This window comes from Triturus cristatus, chromosome 3_2 (assembly GCF_964204655.1).
Source record: "Triturus cristatus chromosome 3_2, aTriCri1.1, whole genome shotgun sequence".
Taxonomy (NCBI): Eukaryota; Metazoa; Chordata; class Amphibia; order Caudata; family Salamandridae; genus Triturus; species Triturus cristatus.
In genome coordinates, this window is record NC_140584.1 from 942,020,766 (window position 1) to 942,046,918 (window position 26,153).

Genomic DNA, 26,153 nt, shown 5'->3' on the forward strand with positions numbered 1-26,153 from the left:
GAAGAAAACGGGCAACTCCACAGATTAATTAAGGTGGAAATTAATTTAGGGAGGAATTTAGGATTAGTGCGGAGAACCACCTTATTATGATGCATTTGTAAGAATGGTTCCTGAATAGTTAGGGCTTGTAGTTCACTAACTCTTCTTAGAGAAGTTATGGCCACTAGGAAAGCAACTTTCCATGTTAAGAATTGTGGCTCACATTTATGTAGAGGTTCAAACAGAGGCCCCATCAGTCGTGTGAGCATGATATTTAAATTCCACACAGGTGAGGGTGGAACTCTGGGAGGAATTATCCTTTTGAGGCCTTCCATAAAGGCTTTGATGGCGGGCACTTTAAATAGCGATAAATGTTGTCTATTTTGTAGGTATGCTGCTATAGCAGCAAGATGTAGCCGAATAGACGTGTAGGCTAAGTTGCACCTTTGTAGGTGTAGTAGGTAGGTTATGATGTGTTGGATAGACACATCTAGGGGATTGAGGATGGTATTGTTATGGCAATATGTCACAAATCATTTCCACTTGGCTGCATATCAGGCTCTAGTGGTAGGGCTTCTAGCCTCCTTAATGACGTTCATACAGTCAGGAGGAAGGTTAAGGTAACCGAACTCTAAGATTTCAGGAGCCAGATCGCAAGGTTCAGCTGGGCTGGGTCTGGGTGTCTGATCTCTCCACGGTTCTGGGTTAAGAGGCGTGGTGAGAGGTGTAATCTTTGGTGCGTGACTATTGACAGTACCAACAATGTGGTGTACCACTGTTGTCTGGCCCAAGTTGGAGCAACTAGAATAAGAGTTAGTGGGTGTTGCTGTAGTTTGCGCACCACCAGTGGTATGAGTGGGAGAGGCGGAAAAGCATACGCATATCTGCCTGACCAGTTCATCCATATCGCATTGCCTTTGGATAATGGGTGTGGGTATCTGACGGCGAAGCTTGAGCATTTGGCGTTTTCGTGGGTGGCGAAAAGGTCCATCTGTGGTTGCCCCCATATCTGAAAGTATGGTTGGAGAACTTGTGGATGGAGTTCCCATTCGTGAATCTGTTGTGTTGGACGACTTAACAGATCTGCTATTGTGTTTTGGACTCCTGGGACGTGTTGGGCTAGGAGAAATATATTCTGAGGTATAGCCCACCTCCATACGTTTTGTGCTAGCTGGGAGAGCTGCAGAGAGTGTGTCCCGCCTTGTTTTTGGATGTAGTACATGGCTGTCATGTTGTCCGTGCGGACTAAGACAGCCTTGCCCGATATTTGTTTTTGGAAAATGCTTTTAAGGCTAGGAATATGGCCAGTAATTCCAGGTAATTGATGTGGAATAACTTTTGTTGAGATGTCACCTTGCCTTGTATGTTGTGATGTAATAGGTGAGCTCCCCAGCTGGAGAGCGATGCGTCTGTTGTCATGACAATCTGAGGAACTGGCTCTAGGAACGGTCGCCCTTTGGAAAGGTTTTTGGTGTTCCACCACTGCAGAGAGCGGTGAGTGCGACCGTCTACCAACACCAGATCTGTTAGCTGACCTTGAGCCTGGTTCCATTGTTGTGCTAAGCACTCTTGTATGGGACGCATCTGGAGTCTTGCGTGAGGCACTATGAAAATGCAAGAGGCCATCATCCCTATGAGCTGCATGAACACTCGAGCTGGGAGAGAGTGATGCGGCTGAAATTTGGGTAGGAGAGCGAGGATGCTTGCTGGACTGGGATAGGCTAACGCTTTTGAAGCGTTTATTGTGGCGCCGAGGTATTGTGTGTGGGAGGGTTGCAGATGAGACTTGGTGTGGTTTACTGTGAACCCCAGGTCGTGGAGTAGTTGGATAGTCGCGTGACGAACACACTGGTTGTATGAGCTGGCTTTTATGGGCCAGTCGTCGAGGTATGGGAAAACGTGAATGTTTTGTCTTCTTAGATGGGCTGCGACTACTGCTAGGCACTTGGTGAATACCCTTGATGCTGTTGTGACTCCGAAAGGGAGTACTTTGAATTGATAGTGCTGCCCGTCCACTACAAACCTGAGATATTTTCTGTGAGCAGCGTGTATAGGAATATGGAAATAGGCGTCCTTGAGATCTAAGGTGGCCAGGAAGTCACCCTGTGAAAGTAGAGGGAGGACTTGCTGAAGTGTGACCATGTGGAAGTGGTCTGATTATATGTACCTGTTTAGTGGTCTGAGGTCTAGAATAGGCCTCAGAGAGCCATCCTTCTTTGGTATGAAAAAATATAGGGAGTAAACTCCCTTGTTTTGTTGGTGCAGGGGAACTGGTTCTATTGCACTTTTTTGTAGTAAGGAAATTACCTCCTGTTTGAGGAGTGACAAATGGTCTGCTGACATTAGACGCTGTTTGGGTGGAATGTTTGGGGGGTAGAGGTAAGTTTGAGACAGTAACCTGATTGCACTATTAGTCACACCCACCTGTCTGTGGTGATGTTGGTCCAGACAGGAAGGAACTGCTGTAGTCTACCCCCGACAGGAGTGGCATGGTCCGGGGGAAGCAGAGGGAAGTCATTGGGCAGGGGTGGAGGCAGAGCGGGTGTTGTTGGTCTTGCCTCTGCCTTTGTTATTGTTACCTCGGTATCCTCCTCTGTGGTAACCTCTGGTGAAGGTGGATTGGGTGGGAGACTTGTAGGAGGTGGATGGGGTGTCAGATGAGTATCCCCTGGAGTTGCCCCTGTAGGATGAGCGACAAAAAGAACGTCTGGGAGCTTGCGATTGCAAGGCTCCCATTGATTTGGCTGTATCTGTGTCCTTTTTCATCTTCTCATGGGACGCATCAACATTAGGCCCAAAGAGGTGTTGCAGGTCGAATGGCTCTATTTAGTATAGAGCTTTGCACCTCAGGTTTAAACCCCGAAATGCGTAGCCACGCGTGCCTGTGAAGGACGCTTGTGTTGACTGCTCTAGACGCGGTATCTGCTACATCAAGAGCACACCGGATAGAGGTGTTGGTGATAACTTTACCCTCTTGTATTAGGTCGTTGGCCATATGTTTATATTTGTCCAGGAGGTGTTGAAGCAGGGACTCTAACTCATCATAGTGAGCCCTATTGTATCTGGCTAACAGGGCTTGAGTATTTGAGATGCGCCAAATATTAGCTGCCTGTGACGCTGTTCTTTTGCTAGAGGCGTGCAGGAGTTTAGACTCTGTCGGGTGGAGGTGCATGCCCTGTTGTCTGCGAATTAGCCCGTTTCCTAGCATTTGAGACAACCATGGAGTCTAATGGAACAGGGCCCCTAATGTAAGCTGGGTCTGTAGGGGCAGCTTTATATTTCCTCTCAACTCTAGGATTGATGATTCTAGTCCTGACAGGGTCTTTAAATACTTCTGTAGCGTGTTTAATCAGCCTTTTAAGCATGGGCAAAGTGGATGTGGACCTTTGGGTGGTGTCGAAAGTGTCCATTAAAAAATCATCTTCGAATGGATCTGTATGGAGGTCGACCCCGTGGTACTTGGCAGCTCGGTGTATTAGCTGATTAAACCCCAAGGTATCTTCTGGTGGTGAAGGCCTTGAGGGGTAGATGTCTTCTTGTGGTATATTAGGGACATCAGGCGTATTATAGTCATCCCATGGGTCAGGGGAGCCTGGAGGACTGGGGTCATCTATTGGCATGTTGTTGTCACCGTCCCCTGTGTCATCATATGTGTAGTCGTCATCTACTGGTGGAGGAGATGGCGCAGGGGACCTAGGAGGGAGGGGTGGAGGAGGAGGTGGAGAGGGTACCCTAAGAGGTGATGTGGCTATATCCCTTCTTTTAGGTGATGGAGCTGGTGCATGCATGTTCAGTGGTCTTTTTCTCGAACTGAGAGTCAATTGACCGGTTTTAGGGTCTTTAGTTAAAGTTTTTTGTTGAGTGTCTGGTTGAAAAAGCTCCTCCAAAGAAGTTTGGGTCTTCGGTGTAGACTGTGTCGGCAGAGGGCTTTTTCGGCGCTGGCTGCAGAGCTGTTTTGGGCTTGGATCCATGCGATTTGTCGGTTTCTGTGTGTTTTTTCGGCTCCGAAGAAAATGAGTCCGAAGTTTTGGGGAGTGGCTTCTTAGTCGGCTCCGAGTGTTTTTTTCGATGCCGGGGAGTCACTAGTAGGAGTCTTTGGTCCCGAAGGCTTCGGGGTTGAAGTAGCAGTCGGCCCCGAGGATGGGTGCGGCTTCTTTTTCGGTGCCGATGATTGGGTTTGGGCAACGGTAACAGGCAGACTCGAGCCCGAGTCGCCGGAAGGCTTGGTAGGCTTCTTTGCCGGGCCTGAGGGCGGGACATAGGAAGCAGTGTGTCGGTGTGCACCTGAGCCCGAAGGCGAAGGTGTGACCGAAGCCTTTGTTGTTGTAGGGAGTGGGTCGGGGTCGACGTCTGTACTTGCGACCCGTTGAGCTGGAGTCACTTCTTCGATGTCGGAGTCATCGGCTGCGGAGGCGCTGATTAGCTCTTCTTCGACCCGCTCCTCTGGCACATCGACACCCTCGTGGAAGATGTCGTCGGGGATCGAACTCGACGAGCGAGCCATGATCCTTCGAGCTAGTCGATCCCAGATGGTCTTATTCGAGCGGAAGGAGGCACAAGCGTGACTGCCTCTGGCCTCGTGCTCGGGAGAGAGGTAGAGGTTACACACCTCATGCAGATCGGTGTGGGAAAACTTCGACCCACATCGAGGACACTTTTTAAATGGCGTCCTTTCCATGAGCCAGATGCCAAAGCTCGGGTCGGCCCGAAGGCCTGCTTCGACGACCGGAATGGAAGATTGGTAGAGATGCGCGCCGATTAGGGGTCGCGTTCGAGACAATACCGTAGAAAAGGTGAAGGATTGCGCGTCGAAACTGGAATCGGTAACTGTTCCGAACTGGAGCGCGAGAAACACATCTGAACCCGATGGCGGAAAAAACTATCTAAGGATGGAGCCAATGCCCATGAGCACTATGATCCTAAGGAGGAGTCGCATACCTTGTGACTTCCAAAGACTTTCCAGGACAAAAACAAGTGCAAACATCCAGACCCAACACCAGGTGGCGATCTATGCAAAAGTGTGTAATCTGCAGGTCATATGCCTCGAACACATGTTCTCGGTGCTGACTTTGGCCCGAGGGCAGAGGAAGGTCCGGAGCCTTTTTCTTGGGCATGAGTTGTGGCAGGGGAGTATCGGTACTCCCGATACACTAACCCTGCAGAACGTCTTATTCCATGTCAGTCTCGTCTTCGGACAGGGAAATGTGTTCCTCCTCTTCCTCGGCTCCTTGTGCGTCACAGATTTCTTGTTCCGAATCTTCTCCAAAGAGATTGGGAGCGGAGCAGCCTTGTTGGCACATCTAGCGACGCCGAGCCAGATGATCACAGAGCGTCCTCTTCGATCGAAAAGATCGGCACACGTCGTAGTCTTGTTTGTTGTGTTACAGGGACAGACTCGGAGACAAGCTGCACACTCCGTGCTAGCCGGTGCGCGGATACTGCGCACGACACCCAGGACAGAATTTAAATGGAGTCCGTTCCATCGATTGCGAGCGGACCTGATGCGGGTAGGCCTAACGACCAGCCACGAGTTTTCCGATCGAAGATTTCTTGAATTATACGTGAAGAATGGGAACGCAATCGAGAAACAACACCGTCAAGGGTAGTGGATTGCACACCGAGGGGAACCCGAGAACGGTGTCGAACGGGAGCACAGCAATTTACGTCTGAACCCAATTGCGGGAAAAAAAACCCAATGGAGTCGATACCCATGCGCACTATCACTGAAAGGAGAAGTCTCCTATCTTGTGACAGGAAAAGACTTCTTCGAAGAATAACAAAGTGCCAACATGCGAGTCTTAGTCGTGCTTCTAGCATAAGTTGCTGGGGACTGTGTCATTTAGGGTCACCCAGGTGGGGAAACAGCAGTTATAAGAGTTGAGAGAGAGGATAACTACCTTGTATACTGGACTCAACTATATACTATTGAATACTGCTGTAATATTAAAAAATGCTTTTCTCAAAACAAAATAAAATGCTCTGTTGGAACTACAAGTTAATTTATCTGTTGGATGATTGATGCGTTGCAAGCTTGTGCCCCTCCCATACTACCTCTCTGAGAAGCCTGTAACTGCTCTCCTTCACTACCATGACAGTAAAGAGTGGAAACGTTTGTACTTTGCCAGTTTCATAAAGTCACAGTAAGAAGGGGATCCACTTTGCGCGGCAGGCTTGGAGTTGAGCTCTGGTCAGACGCACCCCCCCTTACCGAACACTGTTGGGTACACATTTGTACTGGTTTGGATGTGCTGTCCGTTGCAGCAGATCCCCAGTATTAGGCCTTCAACCCTAAAGAGTGATGGTTCAACCCTTCGCCATACCCTGACCCCATACCCACCCCGACATTAAGGGCTGTAACACTCGCAGGCGCACCCAGACCCCACACCGGGTACAACCAACCCTAACCTACTCAGCGTACTCGTGGGAGGCACTTATTTGGCTCAGGCCAGGGATCCCCTTTTTAGAGACCGGCAGATAGACCCCCGAAGGGAGATATGCTCTGCTTGAGAGTCTACTGGACGACCAGCCAATACTAATAGGCAGCATCTATGCACCCACCACTGAGCAAACAGTATTCTGGGAGATCTTATCGAATAGTTTGGCCCAATTCACCACCTCATCGTGGATATTGGGAGGGGACTACAATTGCACATTAGATTTCAATCTAGACAGATCTCACCCAGTCCACTTCCGAACATGGACGAATCACTGGTCGGTGACTGACGCATGGCGGCACGCACACCCGACAACTAAACTCTTTTCTTTCCACTCTATCCCTCGCGATCTGCGAGTATGGCTGGACCAGTTCTTGTGCACGCACACAATCCTCCTTATAATCCAACACTCTGACTACCTGGGCAGGGTATTATTGGAGCAAAAACCAAAGGAAATGATGGACGGAGTGTTGAACATTGCAAGCATTCACCCCCAGTCAACTGATCTGGGTTTAATTCATCACCGTTCTTTAGCCCACTCTGCCACCCCAGTCCAGACATGGCCATAGGGTATTATTGGACCATGATGCACAGGTCATAACCCTCAAATGGCGCCCGCCTTCGACACCAATCCCCACCTGGCAGCTCCCACGAGACTGTCTAGAGGACATGGTGTTCCAACACTAACAAAGGGAAAACATACAGAACTATTTCTCTGATAACGCAAATACAGCAGGCTCAAGGGCACTGGAGTGGGATGGCTTTAAGGTGGTAATGAGAGGAGCTTGCATTAGACAAATCACGGGAGTGCATAAAACACTAGAGCAGATGATGCAAACTGAGCAGTGTATAGCGCAACTATCCAAAGATGCAGAAAAACCTGCAGTCCCCCATACACAATTAACAGAAGCGAAGACCAAGTTTGCAGAAGCCTGCGCAGATCAGCGTAGATACAATTTCCACGCCTATACCGGCAGAACCCACAGAGAGGGGAACCGTGCTGTAACCCTGCTTGCCTGGCTTAGCCGGCAGAACCTCGACACACAACCCATCACCAGCATAAGAAATGCTACAGGCGACATCACCTATGCGCAGGCAGAGATTATGCTAACCTTCCACGAGTACTACAAAGACCTGTATAGAGAACAGATTCCTGACAGGGAGTAACACATCCACAAAATTTTACACTCCATCACCATGACACAGGTCTCAGATGGTGACAGGACCTCCCTAGACTATCATCTCACATTGGCAGAAAAAAGCGATCCATCACCTGGCCAAAAACAAAGCCCCCGCCACAACGGCTTAGAATACAATACATTCTCCCCCAAACTAGCCCCACATTTAGACAGGCCACAAAGCCGCCTTAGAAACGGGAACACTCCCTAAGTCCGTGCGGGAATCTATATTACTTTCCCCAAGCCAGATCTGGATCCCTTGCTCAGGTCATCATACCGGCCGAACACTCTGCTCACAGCAGACTGAAAATATTGGTTAGGATCTTAGCAGATAGACTCACGGGGGTGCTTCCCCACCTAGTACACTTCGACCAATGCGGGTTTGTGACCGGGAGGGACACCTCCCAGAACATACACCGGCTATTCCATGTTCAGGGCGGTGTGTGGGGCTGGTTCCCGTATGCTGCGTGCCTTGTGCTGGACCTCGAGAAGGCCTTCGACACCTTGGCGTGGGAGTACTTATTCGCGGTTTTGCGGCAGGTGGGGATAGGCCCTTACTTCATTGCGTACATCAAATTGCTATACACCGACCTCACGACCCGGATAGGCCGACACATTTCGGCTCCCTCTACAGATGACCCGTGGAACACGTCAGGGGTACCCGCCCTCACCTCATGGCGTACATCAAATTACGAAAGCCTGACCGAGGGAAGCGGGCTCCCCGCTGGTCAGTTCCTCTGTCACAGACAGCTCATATCCGACTGTAGGAAAACATGGGACTTGACAGACGAATAACCCAAAACACACCCCGCTCTGCATGCAATACTGAACATGGGCGCAAGGAGCCACCTCATCACATGGATCTACAGATCCATCATAGACCACACGAACTCGCCGCTAACACGACTGATCAAAATGGGAGGAGGAATTTGGTTGGGCACTGCACGACAATGAATGGCTCACAGCCCTAGAGCACCATAAAAAAGTTTTGCGCAACCAGCGTTTTAAAAACATCCAGTTTAACATACTTCACTGTGTGTATCTTACACCGGCACGGCTCAAGCGTTTCTATCCCGCAGCGCAGTTCAAATGCCCACGCTGCCAAATACCCGACGCTACATTTGCCATGGACATTGCAGGCCTACTGGGCAGAAGTACACACCACGATACAGACAATCAAATGCCTGACTGGTCTCGACACATGGAAAGCCAGGGCCTTGGGGATATTTAAACGTCCCAAAAAGAAAAAGATAGAGACCCGTTTCACGGTACTGGGCTTGCTCATAGCGAAGCGAAGCATTAGATTACATTGGCGTTCACCTACAGGTGCTCCAATAGAAGCATGGAGGGGGGCAGTCGCGGAATGGAAAGCAGCAGAAGACTCAGACAGGAGGAGCCACGCGGAACGCAGCGCCACCTCCTATTCATGGAGTGGTCAATGCTCCTACACGGTTTTAAACAGGTACACTCGTCCCCCACAGAATCCCCAACAGCTACTCAGACGGCGCCAAGATTCACAACGCCCCACACCCCACAAGAGGCCGCCCGAGTGGGTCCTACCCTCACCCCCCCCCCCCCCCCAACCACTACTGGAGCTCCACGTTCGTCCCGGTGAGAGAGATACACCTGGTGTTACCCAGACCAGTGAAAACAGCAGCAGACACTGGCAGTCAAAGTGCTTGTGTGTTTCAGAGATGCAACACGCCAATGCGAAAAAACTAGTTACTTACCTGTACACTATGGTTTTCCAGTATTGATATCTTTCATAGATTTACATCCCCGTCGTCTTGGAGGGAGTCTCACGGTAAAAGAATAACCATAGCAGTAAAAGAAAAACCTGCTTAGAAAACCCATAGGGAAGTATATAGTTTAGTAGCATATCACCATTATTATGTGGTCCAAACACCAACCAATCAGCTGTCAGCCCTGAGATCACAATCCCCAGCAGAGCCACCATACCTCAGATTTCCATCCAGCCCATAGAGTGAGCCAGGGATGAATCTCGAGATAAAAAGTGGTCTATCCGCAAAGAGGCGGGCGGGCCGCATGTGAATCAATGAAAGATATCAATACTGGAGAACCATAGTGTATAGGTTAAGTAACTCGTTTTTTCTCCAGTATTGAATCTTTCATAGATTTACATGCTTGTATCAGAATAGTCAGCAGTGTATAACCAAAGCAGCGTTTGTAGGATATGCCCCTTTTTGTAGGGCTCTGCTTCCTAATACTAGAAATCGTAATTAGTTATGCTAGTAATGGATCTGATTGGGGCGTGACATGGTGACAGCGCCTGAAAATCGTCATGGTCTCCTATTGGAGTCTTGCGCCCTTCCCTTTGCGGCAGGCTTTCTCCTAGATTGCTGCTGATAAGAGGAGTTAGAGGAGCAAAATGGCTGGTTATTGTTGTATTGACGGTATACCTGCTGGTAAGGTTGATACCTGTTAGATTGAAATGAAGATCTCTGATTGAATTGACCTCTCTATTCTCTTCCACGAAAAGTTTGAAATCTTCCTTGCTGCAGAGCCTAAGTCTTTTGCAGTATCTGTGTCTGCCTTTATTCCTTGCAACGCATCATCTAGATGCCTTCCGAAAAGGTTCTCTCCATCAAAAGGCATATCCACGATTTTTGCCTGCACTTCTGGCCTGAAAGATGTAGCCTTCAGCCACCCTGTTGAAGCGCTACCGCTGCAGCCATTTGTCTGAAACCAAGAGATGATATGTCCATGGCTATGTCGATTGACTCGGAAGCAGCTCTAGCAAAATCCTGTAAAATTACCGCCGCCTCTTTCTTGTCTTCTGGAAGATGAGCCAAAAGTGGAGCAATGTCAGACCACATCTGGCGGTTATAACGACTGACAAGTGCCAATGCATTCGTAGGCTTGATAGAACCTGCTGCCAACACTGCAAAGCGCTTCCCTGCGCCATCCATCTTTTTTCCCCTCCTTATCAGGGGGAACTGACAAAGTAGAGACCGGATTTTTGGAGCGTCTCTGTGCCGCCTGCATAACAACCGATTCAGGTCTAGGATGACCTATTAGGCACGCTGGTGATGTTTCTGGTGCACATACTTTTCTCGATCCTCGGGACTAATACTGCCATTGAGGCCGGATTTTTCATAATTTTCAGTCCCTTATCTCAGATGTGAATGATGATTGGTATCGTTCTTATAGATTTTCTTGAAGCTTCTTTAAAGTCATAAGAAACACTCATTTTCCTTTACCCGGCAAAGGAAGCTCGAACCTTTTGGAAGCTTTCTCCATTAAGTCATGGAAACCACCAATGTCTTCAGGTGGGGAGTTTGCCGGAGATGGTGATAGTACTGGCGAAGAAATTACATGCTGATCCCACTCATCGACCCCAGGATCGTTTGGCAGTAATTCTCCTTCCTCTGGTTTGCTTACAGCAAAGTCATCCCTACTTGTTATTATTTTAGGGGTATGCACCGTGTGCACCTGGGGCGGAGGCTGAACCACTGGGGTCTGAACCGTCTGCTGACATACGCCCGTGGTGTTGGCGGCAGGAGTATTGGCATCTGGGAAGCTGCGGTAATAGTCGTTGATCATATGTTTTAAGTTGGAGACTAGGGAAATAAGCACCAATATTGCGTCTTCCCTGACATTATCCTCTTCCTCCTCATCATAATCGTAGGCTTGCTGGAGTGATTCATATGTCTTTGAGCCTTGAACTGGCTGGTCTTTAAACGACAGTTCTTCCTGAACTTCCTGAACGTCTTCATCTGTCTCCTGGCTTTTAATATGGAGTTGCGATGGACTATAGGCTACTCCGTATGTGCCTTCATCTTCCGACTCCTGTAAATCCAGCAGCTTAGAAGGAGGAAGCGGCAAGATCTTTGTCCATGCAGTAACATCTGCTATTTTCTTGTCCGTCGACGAGCCTGTCGACAGTGGAAATCTCTTTATAGTAATGGATCTCGTCATTGGAGACTTGAAAGTCGGCGGCACGCCCGTCAACGAAGTTTGCACACTCATCGTTGACGTCGTCATTGCCATCAATGGTGCCGTTGACGGTGTCATCGACGATATCTTCACCGGCGATGTCGACGATGCAATCGTCGTCGAGATGGTCGTCAGACAACTCCCTCTTGTGTTTGGAAGAGGAGTGTCCTTTAGATTCCTCAGCAGACTCAGAGTCTGAGGCATTCTTCCTCTTCTGAAGCCATAATATTAAGCGAGCTTCTCTGTCTTTCAAGGTTTTTGCCAAGAAAGCGCAACAGTATTTGCACTCCTTGGGGACGTGCTTAGGGTAAAGGCAGTATAAGCATTCTTTGTGGGGGTCCTCAGAATATAATCTGGCCTTCCCACAAGATTTGCAAGATCTGAACATCCTCTTCTTAGAGCCTTCAGACATGGTGAAGAAAGAGAGGAAAAACAGTACCTCAATCCAAGAACTGTAGAAAGGTCAAAAGTTCACCAAGTAACCAAGAACTGAGCAGAGCTCCGGGAGACTACTCTCACGGCGGCGGTTGGAAATCTGAGGTATGGTGGCTCTGCTGGGGATTGTGATCTCAGGGCTGCCAGCTGATTGGTTGGTGTTTAGACCACATAATAATGGTGATATGCTACCAAACTATATACTTCCCTATGGGTTTTCTATGCAGTTTTTTCTTTTACTATTATGGTTGTTCGTTTACCGTGAGACTCCCACCATGACGACGGGGAAGATACAAGCATGTGAATCTTGAAAGATTCAATACTGGAGAATGTATGATAAGTTGACTGCTTTGAGTATGCTCATCAAGTCAAAAAACACCCAGACCATACAGAATTCTCAAAACTAATGCACAAATAGTGCTTGAATGCCTACTAGGATTCAAAGCTGTAAACACCCACCGAAGATAAATCACCGTACTTATAAGAAAATATGCACATTTCAGTATCAACCACGTGCATAACTTCTGCTGTTGAAACCTCTTTACTAAAAGTTTTTATTTTTAGCCCCCTTACCTATCAATCCACAAAGGTATTGAACTGGCAGTCATGACAGACATTTAGAATTACTCAAAAAGCAAACCAATTTCTGTTTTTATCCACATAAAAAAATAAATACAGACAAGAAAAGGAAAATGCTACTTACCAGTATGCATCTGTTCTTGGAATGTAGAGCTGCAGATCCATACACTTAGCATTAGATCGCCATCTGGTGTTGGGCTCGGATGCTTGCACCTTGTTGTTGTCTTGGAAGAAGTCTTTGTAGTCACGTGATAGGCGACTCCTCCCTAGGACGATAGTGCGCATGAGCATCGACTCCATCCTCAAATTGTTGTTCGCCATGATGGGAAATGGAGTTAATAGAAAAGAAAGATGTCCATGTGTGTATATCCAAGTAAGATGGAACTGGAACAGATACAGGTCCCGGGGAGGTGGGTGGGCGTGTGTGGATCTGCAGCTCTACATGCCAAGAACAGATGCATACTGGTAAGTAGCATTTTCCGTTCGAGGCATATGAGCTGCAGATCACACACTTAGCATAGACTGTACAGCAGTGTCTCCCCTAGTGGTGGTCACCTGTAACGGTTGCAGTAGTTTGAAAGAGTTTTAAGAACAGCTTGGCATACAGAAGCTTGTTGCTTGGCTTGCACGTCAACACAATAGTGTTTAGTGAAGGTGTGTGTGGTAGAGCATGTCGCTGCCTTACAAATTTCTTCTATGGGAATGTTCCCTAAGAAAGCCATGGAAGCCTCTAGTTTGTGTTTGGAATGCGCTCTAGGGGAAATTGTTAATGTGCGTTTAGCCTTTTGGTAGCGTATTTGGGTACATTTAACAATCCACCGTGCAATCCCAGCTTTGGAGGTGGGGTTACCTTTATAAGGTGGGGAGAAAGCTACAAACAATTTTTTTGTCTTGCGAAAGGATTTAGTTCTGTCAATGGAATAAAGCAGGGCTCTTTTGAGGTCTAGCGTGTGAAGAGCTCTCTGCTACGGAGTCTGAGTTTTGAAAAAACACCGGTAGCTCCACTGATTGGTTAAGGTGAAATGCAGAGATGACTTTAGGAAGGAATTTTGGATTTGTTCTGAGAATCACTTTGTTACAATGCATTTGTAAGAAGGGTTCTTGTATGGTTAAAGCCTGGATCTCACTCACCCTTCTAAGAGAGGTGATTGCAATAAGGAAAGCTACTTTCCATGTGAGGAACTGAAGTTCACATTTGTGTAGAGGTTCAGATGGGGGTCCCCATGAGCCTAGTAAGTACAATGTTGAGATTCCATATCAGAGAGGGTGGTAATCTGGGAGGAATGATCCTTTTAAGGCCCTCCATAAAGGCTTTAATTGCTGGGACCCTAAAAAGTTACAAGTGTTGTCTGTTTTGTAAGTAAGCGGCAAGTGCTGCTAGATGTAGTCGTATGGATGAGTATGCTAAATTACATCTTTGCAAATGTAGTAAGTAGCAAATGATGTTCTGAATGGACGCATCCAGTGGATTGAAAGGATTGTCAGTGCAGTAAATGGCAAATCTCTTCCATCAAGCTGCATAGCAAGCTCTGGTGGTAGGGCGCCTGGCTTCTTTAATGATGTTCATACAGTCTGGTGGAAGGTTAAGATTTTAAAAAAAAAGAAAAATTTATTGACATTTTGCACTGGTGGAAGGTTAAGATAACCGAATTCTAGGACTTCAGGAGCCAGAGCACCAGATTCATTTGAGTTGGATCGGGGTGCCTTATCTCTCCATGGTTCTGCATTAGTAGTGATGGGGAGAGGCATAGTTTTTGGTGTGGGACTAGTGAGAGTTCCAACAGTGTTGTGAACCACGGTTAGTGTGCCCTTGTGGGAGCCACTAGGATAATGTTTAGAGACTGTTGCCGGAGCTTGCGTACCACTAGTGGAATTAGTGGGAGTGGCGGAAAAGCGTACGCAAATCTGCCTGACCAGTTCATCCATATCGCATTGCCCTTGGACAGCGGGTGTGGAAACCTGGTGGCGAAGGTTGGGCATTTTGCGTTTTCGTGTGTGGCAAACAGATCCATGTCTGGTTGGCCCCACATCTGGAAAAATGGTAGAAGAACTTGCGGATGTAGTTCCCATTTGTGAATCTGTTGTGTCTGTCGACTTAACAGATCGGCAATCTGACTGTGAACTCCTGCAAGGTGTTCTGCAAGCAGGTATATGTTTTGTGGGATGGCCCACCTCCAAATGTTCTGTGCTAGCTGATACAGCTGTAGAGAATGTGTGCCACCTTCTTTCTGTATGTAATACATGGCTGTCATGTTGTCCGTCCGGATCAGGACAGCCTTGTTCTGTACATGACCTTGGAATTATTTTAAAGCTATGAATATTGCTAGCAGTTCCAGATGATTGATATGGAGCACTTTTTGTTGAGTGGTCCATTTGCCTTGAGTTGTGTGATTGAGGAGGTGTGCTCCCCATCCTGTGAGTGATGCGTCTGTTAGCACTATCTGTGGAACGAGGAACGGCAGCCCTTTGATTAAGTTTGTTGTGTTCCACCACTGCAGAGAACGATGTGTGTCGGCTGTCCACCAACACCAGATCTGTAAGTTGTCCTTGTGCCTGATTCCACTTATGTGCCAGATATTCCTGCAAGGGGCATATCTGAAGTCTTGCATAAGGTACAATAAATATGCAAGATGCCATCATGCCTAGGAGTTGCATGAACACTCTGGCTGGGAGAGAGTGTTGGGTTTGAAATTTGTTGATGAGAGCTTGTATACTGGCTATCCTGGCTGGACCGGGATATGCTAGAGCTGTGGAAGTATTTATTGTGGCCCCTAGGTATTGATGTACCTGAGAGGGTTGGAGTTGAGATTTGGTATAGTTGATTGTGAACACCAAGTTTTGCAGTGTTTGTATGGTTTGAGGAGTGTGTTGAACACACTGGTTGAATGATTTGGCCTTTATTAGCCAGTCGTCCAGATATGGGAAGACATGGATTTGTTGTCTTCTTAGGTGTGCTGCTACCACTGCCAGACATTTGGTAAATACTCTGGGAGAGGTGGTGACTCCGAATGGAAGGACTTTGAACTGATAGTGTTGTCCGTCCACTACGAACCTTAGATACTTCCTGTGGGCAGGATGAATGTGGAAGTAGGCGTCCTTGAGGTATAGTGTGGCAAGGAAATCTAGTTGTTGGAGTAGTGGAAGCACTGGTTGGAGAGTAATCATGTGAAAATTATCTGAGTGTATGTACAGATTGAGGGGTCTGAGGTCGAGTATTGGCCTTAGGGTCCAGTCCTTTTTGGAGATTAGGAAATACAGGGAGTAAACCCCTGTCCCCTGATGTAGTAAGGGGACTGGCTCTATGGCCTGCTTTTGAAGCAGTGAGAGAACTTCTTGTTTTAAAAGTGTAAGATGTTCTGTGGACATTGGATGTCGCTTGGGTGGTATGTTTGGGGGGTAGCTGTAAGTTCCAGGCAGTAAAAATATTGGATAATTTGTCTTACCCACTTGTCTGTTGTGATGGATTTCCAGACAGGCAGGAACTGTGATAATCTTCCCCCGACTGTAGTGGAATGGTCTGGGGGGGGAGTGGAGGGAAGTCACGGTTTAGCCGCGTGGGGGTGTGAGTGTTGTCGTTACCTCAGCCTCTCCCTTTATTGTTATTCCCTCTGTATCCTCCTCTAAAATATCCTCTATTGGGGGATGTTTGGGTGGTGTTTTTAAAAGAAGATGAGGCATCTGTGCCCATGTTCTTCCAGGCTCCTCTATAAAAGGAGCAACGAAAGGAGCCACGTGTTTGCGGAGACTGTAACGCTCCCATGGACTTAGCAGTCTCTGTGTATTTTTTCATCTTTTCAAGAGCAGTGCCTACAGTCGGTCCAAAAAGTTGTTCTTGATTGAACGGCTGGTTTAGAATGGTTGTTTGGACCTCTTGCTTAAAGCCTGAAATGCGTAGCCAGGCATGTCGTCTGAACAGTACACTGGTATTAATGGCCCTAGAGGCAATGTCCGCTGCATCAAGGACACATTTAATTGAGGCTTTGTTATCAGTTTGCCCTCTTGGATTAGATTGTTTGCCTGAGTTTTATATTGGTCAAGCAAATGCTGTAATAGGGTTTCCAGCTGGTCATAGTGGGCCCTATCATAACTAGCTAGCAGTGCTTGAGTGTTGGCTATGCGCCAGTGATTGGCCGCCTGCACAGCTACTCTTTTGCCCGATGCGTCTAGTAATTTGGATTCTTTATCCGGGGTTGGTGCATCTCCATAGGTTTGTGAATTGGTGCACTTCCTAGCGTTGGAAACTACTAGTGAATCCAAAGGCAGCTGTCCTTTGATGTACGCAGGGTTGTCAGGGGCAGGTCTATATTTTTTATCGATCCTAGGATTAAGAATCCTGACTCGTACGGGATGTTTGAATATGTCAGGGGCATGTTTAATGACCCCCTTAATCATTGGTAATATTTGTACAGTTTTTTAGGAAATCCTCCTCTGCTGTGTCTGAATGCATTGTCACACCGTGAAAAAGAGCAGCCCTATTGATCAATTGTCCAAAACCAATGTTATCGTCTGGGGGAGATGGTTTTGTGGGGTATGGTTGAGGGCTTGGGAGGACTGGTAGATCTATTGGGTCAGGGTAATTCCAATCGTCCTGTGGTGGGTCGTCTGGATCCGTGAACTAATCATTGGGGTCTCCCCCTAGGTCATCATCGTCTGGTGGTGGCGTATGTGGTGGAGAAGTTACAGGCAGAGGTGGTGTAACGGGTTTAGGGAGAGGAAGGGGGTTAGAAGGAAGTACAGGAGAAGAAGGAGGCATAGGTGATCTAGCAGAGTCCTTCTTGACAGGCACTGGAGGGGCGTGTGCTGTGTACAACTTTCCTCTTCTTGCATGGCACAGCTGTGACATGTCCTGTTTTAGGGTTAATGTAGATTTTTTTCTGTCTCGGATCGACAGAATCCGGATGAAAAAGTTCCTCTTCCTCGACAACCGCTTTCGGCGCCGATTTTTTTGGTTCCGAGCGGGGCTGTTGAGTTTTTTGCTCTTTGGCCTTAGGAGGCGTGGTAGAATCCTTAGGCTAGTTTTTCGTTTCCGAAGGTTTTGGTTTCGGAGCCAAGGTGTGATCTTTAGGCTTAGAAGTGTTCGAAGACGGTTTATCTATGGGCCTCGAGGTGTTCGGGCCGATTAGTCTTTCGGCGTGGAAGGAGTCTGAGCTGATTTCGGAGCAGTGTTCTTTCTGTTTCGGTGCCGAAGGTGCCCGTGGGACTATTATATGTGTTTTGCTCGGTCCCAAGCTATCGGAAGGCTTGTGTTTTTTTCTTTGGAGCCGGGCCCGGGGGCGGGGCTTCTGAAGTGTTGTTTTCGGTCGCGACTGGGGCCAACAGTAGGAGGAGTACTCGTTGACCAGGAGTGATGGGGTCGTCCGAGTCTTCTGCCTCTGACATGATTTGCAGATCTTCGGAATCTTCTTCTGGGACATCCGGACCCTCGAAGATGTCCTCTGGTTCCGGTGCTGATCTCTGCGCCATGATGTGTCGTCGAGCCAGACGATCTCGGATAGTCTTTTTTGATCTAAAAGAGGCGCAGGCTGGGCAGCTGGACTAGCCGTGTTCTGGCGAGAGGCACAGGTTGCAGACCTTATGATGGTCACTGTGTGGAAAGTTCGCTCCACACTGGCGTTTTTTTTTTTTTGAACGGCGTCCTTTCCATCTCGAGACTACAAAGACTTCTTCCAAGACAACAAGGTGCAAGCATCCGAGCTCAACACCAGATGGCGATCTAATGCTAAGTGTGTGATCTGCAGCTCATATGCCTCGAACTAAATGTTTCCTGTCTGTATTTATCTGTATAAATCAGTAAAAACGGAAAATAGGGAGCCTTAATCATATTACATCGATTTTGATACTTAATGTCACTCAGAAAAGACAACAGAATTCCAGCAAAAGGATAAAAATCAGCAAAAGGCAAATTTCTCTAACTTTCAAGAATTCTGATGGGATTAGGCAGGCAGCACACAGGGGTGAGGACTGGAATCACAAATACTTCCATAGAGTGCTGAAAAGAAAAATAAACAAGTACTGGCAAAGTCAATAGGTATTGCCTATGGAAAATATATTAGCTTTTCAATGTTTTTTACATGTTGTACAGCAGCGCGATCTGCTGTGCAACATGGCTTACTGTTAAAACAGCTGTAGGTGCCTACTCCGCCAGTCCTTTCTGCCCTGTAGTTCTGCCCAGCCCTTCCCCCGTTGCAGCAGTTATCTCTGACTCCGCACCCACCCTGCAACAGGCGCCTGAACCCTCCGAGCTGCACCACGTGCCTGTAGTTGTCCGTCCTGCAGCCTGTGCTCAGCCTCTTGGTGTCTGGAGCTGATGCGGCGCTGCTCCCACAACGGGTCCTCACCGGGGGATGGAGGACGAGCTATGTCACCTGGAGGAGCTCCTCCGCTGGCTGCAGTGAGAGGAGGGGGGGGGGGGGGCAGAGTCTGTAGAGCTCCAATGAAGGAGGAGCTCAGAGAGGCCTTGGACAAGGGAGGTGCCGCCATACTCCTCATGCTAGACCTTTCGGCCGCTTTCGATACGGTCCATCATGAAGTTTTGATGGACCGTTTATCTACGGTCGGGGTCCAAGGCAAGGCTTGGGATCTCTTGAAATCTTTCCTGACCAGTAGAACTCAAACTGTGGACCTTGGCAGAGATAGATCTAGGCCCTTCTCTCTCCCTTGTGGAGTGCCGCAAGGGTCCTCTCTTAGTCCTACACTATTTATCGTGTATGTATCACCACTGGCAGTTTTGATCAGATCCTTCGGGTTTCAGTTAACTTCTTACGCGAATGACACGCAAATTGTGTTGTCCATTCAGAATGGGTCAGAGGTTGAGACCGGTTCTAAATGCCACGACTGTATGCAGGCGATCGCAGGTTGGATGGCATCAAATTGCCTTAAACTCAATGCAGGCAAAACCGAGGTGATTATATTCAGGAACATCTCCAACCTCTGGACACCTGACTGGTGGCGAACTGCAATGGGCATGCTTCCAGTCCCTGTGGAAAGGGCGAAGAATCTGGGAGTGATCCTTGATTCGAAACTTTCCTTCGGTGACCAAATTAGTAGGGTCGTTTCATCCTGTTTTTTCATTCTTAGAACTCTGAGGAAAGGAATATGCTACTTACCAGTATGCATCTGTTCTTGGCATGTAGAGCTGCAGAGTTGTACACTTAGCATAGATCGCCATCTGGTGTTGAGCCCGGATGTTTGCAGTTTGTTTTTCTTCTTGGACAGTCTTTGGAAGTCACGAGTTTGGTGACTCCTCCTTCGGTCCGTACTGCGCATGGGCTTCGGCTCCATCCTCAGATTGTTTTTCGCCAACAGGGAAATGATGGAGCTTGGTAATCACAGTGAGAAACCCATGTGTGTAGTATCTAAATAAGATGTACTGGAACGGATACAGGTAGCCGGGGAGGCGGGTGGGCGTGTACAACTCTGCAGCTCTACATGCCAAGAACAGATGCATACTGGTAAGTAGCATATTCCGTTCGAGGCATATGAGCTGCAGATTGTACACTTAGCATAGATTATATAGCAGTACCCAACCTTAGCGGCGACCACCGGTATCCGTTGCAGCTGTTTGAAAAAGTGTCTTTAGTACAGCCTGGCCCACCCTAGCTTGCTGCTTGGAATGCACATCTACACAGTAGTGTTTTGTGAAGGTGTGCGGTGTAGACCATGTGGCTGCTTTGCAGATGTCATCTAAGGGTATATTCCCTAGAAAAGCCATAGAAGCCCCTAACTTTCTTGTAGAGTGGGCTTTAGGAGGAACAGATAGTGTTCTCTTTGCCTTTTGATAGCAAATTTGTATGCATTTTACAATCCACCTAGCTATCCCTGATTTCGAAATGGGGTTGCCTTTATGTGGTGGAGAGAAGGAAACGAACAATTGTTTAGTCTTCCTGAAGGGTTGCGTTCTTTGTATGTAGTATAGCAACGCCCTTTTCACATCAAGTGTGTGTAAGGCCCTTTCCGCAACAGATTGGGGTTGCGAAAAGAAGACAGGTAATTCCACTGATTGATTGAGATGGAAGGGGGAAATGACTTTGGGCAGAAACTTCGGATTTGTGCGAAGTATGACCTTGCTGTGATGCATTTGTATGTAGGGTTCCTGTATGGTGAACGCTTGTATTTCACCAACCCTTCTAAGGGAAGTGATAGCTACAAGGAAAGCTGTTTTCCAGGTGAGAAACTGTAGCTCACATTTGTGCATTGGTTCGAAGGGCGGACCCATTAGTCGTGTGAGAACTAAATTTAGATTCCATACAGGGGAAGGTGGTGCCCTGGGAGGAATTACTCGTTTAAGGCCTTCCATGAAGGCTTTAATAGCGGGCACTCTGAAGAGTGATAAATGCTGTCTGTTTTGTAGATAAGCAGCGATCGCTGCTAGGTGTAGGCGTATGGATGAATATGCCAGGTTACACCTGTGAAGATGGAGCAGATAGCATATGATGTGCTGTATGGATGCATCTAGAGGGTTGATTGTATTATTACGGCAGTAAATTACAAATCTTTTCCACTTTGCGGCATAGCATGCTCTAGTGGTAGGACGCCTGGCTTCCATGATGATGTTCATGCAATCAGGGGGAAGGTTAAGGTATCCGAATTCTAAGATCTCAGGAGCCAGATCGCCAGGTTGAGCTGAGCTGGGTCCGGGTGCCTGATTTCTCCATGGTTCTGGGTTAGGAGGCATGGGGATAGGTGCAGTTTTTGATGTGGTACCACTGATAGTTGTAGTAGCGTGGTGTACCACGGCTGCCTGGCCCACGTGGGAGCTACCAGAATGAGTGTGAGGGAGTGCTGTTGTAGCTTCCTGACCACTAATGGAATTAGTGGGAGAGGTGGAAAGGCGTATGCAAATCTGCCTGACCAGTTCATCCATATCGCATTGCCCTTGGACAATGGGTGTGGGTATCTGGCGGCGAAGCTTGGGCATTTTTTGTTTTCGTGGGTGGCGAAGAGGTCTATCTGAGGATGCCCCCACTGTTGGAAGAATGGGTGAAGAACTTGTGGATGCAGTTCCCATTCGTGTAGTTGTTGCGTCTGTCTGCTGAGCAGATCTGCCATGGTGTTTTGTACGCCTGGAACGTGCTGTGCCAGGAGAAAGATGTTTTGGGGAATTGCCCATCTCCATATGCTCTGGGCTAAGCGGGAGAGCTGGGGAGAGTGTCCCCCCCCCTGTTTTTGTATATAATACATCGCAGTCATGTTGTCTGTGCGAATGAGGACTGCTTTGCCCGAAATCTGTTTTTGGAAAGATTTTAGGGCTAGAAAGATCGCCAAGAGCTCCAGATGGTTGATGTGGAGCGATTTTTGCTGTGGCGTCCATAGACCTTGCATGGTGAGGTGTAGGAGGTGCGCTCCCCAGCCGGAGAGCGATGCGTCCGCTGTTAGAATCACCTGAGGAACCGGGTCCAGGAACGGCCGCCCTTTGGAAAGGTTTGTGGTGTTCCACCACTGCAGAGAGTGATGTGTGCGGCCGTCCACCAACACCAGATCCGTCAGCTGACCCTGGGCCTGGTTCCACTGTTGTGCTAGGCACTCTTGAAGTGGACGCATGTGGAGTCTTGCATGGGGCACTATGAAGATGCAAGACGCCATCATTCCTATGAGCTTCATAAACACTCTTGCTGGAAGAGAGTGTTGAGGAAGGAATGTTTTGCGTAAGGCTTGAATGCTTGTGATTCTCGCTGAGTTTGGATAGGCAATACCCTTGGAGGTGTCTATAGTGGCCCCGAGATATTGCTTTGTGTGAGATGGTATGAGGTGGGACTTTTGGTAGTTCACCGTGAAGCCTAGCTGGTGGAGCAGTTGGATGGTGCTGTTTGTATGTTGCACACATTGGTCGTAGGACGCGGCTTTTATCAGCCAGTCGTCTAGGTAAGGGAAGACGTGAATATGTTGACGTCTGAGGTGTGCTGCTACTACTGCTAGGCATTTGGTAAACACCCGTGGTGCGGTGGTGACCCCGAAGGGGAGAACCGTGAATTGGTAATGTTGTCCGTCCACCACGAACCTGAGGTATTTCCTGTGAGAGGGGTGTATTGGAATGTGAAAGTATGCGTCTTTCAGATCCAAGGTTGTGAGAAAGTCTCCCTGGCAGAGGAGTGGGAGGACTTGTTGTAGGGTGACCATGTGAAAATGGTCTGAATGTATGTAGGCATTTAGAGGCCGGAGGTCGAGAATGGGTCTGAGGGTCCCGTCTTTCTTTGGTATTAAGAAATATAGGGAGTAGACCCCTAGATTTTGTTGATTGACGGGGACCGGCTCTATAGCGTGTTTTTGGAGGAGTGAGAGTACCTCTTGTTTGAGCAGTGTGGAATGTTCTTGAGACATTGGACGGTGCCTTGGTGGGATATTGGGTGGGGTAGATGTTAGTTCGAGACAGTACCCTGACCGAATGATTTGGGTCACCCATTTGTCCGATGTTATGGACTCCCATGTGTGGATAAAGTCTTGTAGTCTGCCCCCGACCGGAGTGGGATGGTCTGGGGGGAGCGGAGGGGAGTCATTGTGCGGGTGGGGTGGCAGAACGGGTGTTGTTGGTTTTGCCCCTGCCCTTATTGTTGTTGCCTCTGTAACCACCCCTTTGATTGCCCTTTGAAAAGGTATTTTGAGGAGGGGACTTGTAGGAGGTAGAGGCGTTATCGGTGGAGGAGCCTCTGCCTGTGCCACAAAAGGACGAGCGTCGAAAGGAACGTTTAGAGGCTTGTGTTTGGAGTGCCCCCATAGACTTTGCTGTGTCTGTGTCCTTTTTCATCTTTTCCAGCGCTTCGTCTACCTTTGGCCCAAAGAGAGTTTGATGGTCAAAGGGGTGATTGAGTATGGACGCCTGGACTTCAGGCTTGAACCCTGAGATCCTGAGCCAGGCATGGCGACGAAGCAGGACACTTGTATTTATGGCTCTAGAAGCAGTGTCGGCTGCATCGAGGGCACACTTAATGGAGGTGTTTGTAATTAGTTTACCCTCCTGTATCAGGTCATGAGCCTTGCGCTGGAAGGTGCTGCATAAGAGCCTCTAGTTCGTCATAGTGTGCTCTGTCATATCGCGCAAGCAGTGCTTGTGTGTTTGCAATGCGCCATATGTTTGCAGCTTGGGAGGCGGTGCGTTTACCAGACGCGTCCAGAAGTTTAGATTCCTTGTCTGGCGGTGGGGCTTCCCCTGAGGATTGGGAGTTAGCCCGCTTTCTAGCTGTGGAGACAACTAGGGAATCTAGGGGAGCAGGGCCCTTAATGTATGCAGGGTCTGTGGGTGCCGCTTTGTACTTCTTCTCTATTCTAGGGTTCAGTACTCTGGCCCTGACAGGGTCTTTAAACACCTCTGTGGCGTGCTTGGTGACACCCTTAAGCATGGGTAAAATAGAAGTGGATTTGTCTTGCATGTCAAATGTGTCCAGTAGGAAGTCTTCTTCCACTGGTTCACTGTGCATGTCCACCCCATGGTAGTGTGCTGCTCTCTGCACTAAATGATGAAAACCTAAGGAGTCCTCTGGAGGAGACGGCCTGGATGTGTATAGGTCGTCCTGAGGTATATCTGGTATATCAGGGTTATTGTAGTCCTCCCATGGGTCTGGGGTCCCTGGTGGAGTGGGATCCATTGGGACGTCCGTCGGGTAATTGTCCGGGTCCCCATCATCCGGATCTGGGGATGGGGCCGGATCGTAGTGAGGTGGAGGTGGCGGAGACCTGGGAGGGGGAGGGGGTGGAGGTGGTGGAGGAGGTAGGGGAGGCGGTAGTGGGGAGGGCACTCTGAGGGGAGAAGTAGCAGAGTCCTTCCTTTTGGGTGGTGGAGGAGGAGCCGGAGTATCAAGGCGTCTTTTCTTGATAATTAAAGTCAATAGTCCAGTCTTTGGATCTTTGGACAGAGTCTTTTGTAGAGGGTCTGGTGTAAACAGAGCCAGTGGCGTCGAATCGTCCGTCGGCACCGGTGATTTCGGAGCCGAGGGCTTCGATGGTTTGTGTGCGCCATGCTTTTTTGGGGCCTCCTGTTTTTTCGGCGTCGGAGCGTCGGTGCCGACAGATTTATGTTTGTGTTTGGTCGGCACCGAGAGTCCAGGCTTCGGCACCGGTGGCTTCGGAGTCGAGCTGGATATTGCTTTCTTCGGTGCCGGATGCTGTTTTTCGGCACCGGGCGTCGGCTGGCTCGATCCCGAGCTGCCGTGAGACTTTGGATGCTTCGACACCGAGCCCGAAGGTGGGGTGACCGAAGCTTTGGTCTTGGTTTTGCCCAGGCCGGCAGGCGAGGGAGTAACCTGAGTCTCTTTGGTTTTGGGCGCGGGGGTGGGAGGGGGCACAGTACTCACGGCCCGCTGCGCCGGTGTGATGTCCTCCACGTCGGAGTCGTCGGCTTCGGAAGCGCTGACGTCTTCTTCCTGCTCGGTGTGTGTTTGCCCCGAAGCTTCGGCGCCGTCTCCGAAGATGTCCGGTGGAGCTGCAGACGATGAGTGCGCCATGGTGCGTCGAGCTTTTCGATCCCGGATGGTTTTCTTCGATCGAAAAGACTTACAGGCGGGGCAGTCTCTGGCCTCGTGTTCTGGAGAGAGGCAAAGATTACACACCTGATGGAGGTCGGTGTGGGGAAATTTAGACCCACATTTTGGGCACTTTTTGAACGGAGTCCTTTCCATCGGCCGGGACCGGAGTCGAGGAGGGCCCGAAGGCCGGTGCCGATGTACGGGATGGAGAAAAGTGCCGCTTCGAGAGATGAAGATGATGATGAAGAAACTCGAAGATACGAGGATTTTCCGTCGAGGCTGGAACCGTAGAAGTTCGAAGCCGGAGCACGAAGTATCACATCCGAGCCCGATGGCGGAAAAAAACAATCTGAGGATGGAGCCGAAGCCCATGCGCAGTACGGACCGAAGGAGGAGTCACCAAACTCGTGACTTACAAAGACTGTCCAAGAAGAAAAACAAACTGCAAACATCCGGGCCCAACACCAGATGGCGATCTATGCTAAGTGTACAATCTGCAGCTCATATGCCTCGAACATTAAATTCCGGAAGACAGCCTGAAGGCAGCAGTCACAGCGCTCATTCTGTCACGTTTGGACTACTGCAATAGTCTCTATATCAACATCCAGAAAAGACATTTGGTCAGACTCCAGATCATGCAGAATGCGGCAGCCAAGCTGCTAACAGGAACACCCAGGTTTGTCTCGGTGAGGTTGGGACTCAGAATTCTTCACTGGCTCCCCATCAAGCAACGGGTACAGTTCAAGGCCTTGTGTATTGTTTTCAAGGCCCTTAATGGTGTTGGTCCTGATTTCCTGAAACACACGATACAATGGTATGTTCCTGGAAGAGTTCTGCGTTCCACGCAAGCCAAACAAGTGATCCTTCCCAGTTATAACAAGGCCAGCTGGGGTGGTGTGAGGTTGTCACTGTGCCACTAAGGCATGGAATAGCCTGCCTTTCCATCTTAGAAACTCAACTGAGCTCCTCCCCTTCAAAAAAGAATTAAAAACATGGCTATTTACATGATCAGTTACCTTGATTTTCTCTCAGTAGGTAGCGCACAGCGCCAGGACATCTCAGGGTAACAGAGCGCTTTAGAAGTCTCAGTAACATAACATAACAAATGAAGGGCGCTGCCGGGTGGCTGATGTGGG

The 26,153-nt window shown here is 48.7% G+C and overlaps 1 protein-coding gene across 1 annotated transcript in view; it reads right to left on the reverse strand.

Moving 5' to 3' along the window:
• PPM1D (protein phosphatase, Mg2+/Mn2+ dependent 1D) overlaps nucleotides 1-26,153 on the reverse strand; it is a 279,206-nt gene that overhangs the window by 116,015 nt on the left and 137,038 nt on the right. The window lies entirely within an intron of this gene.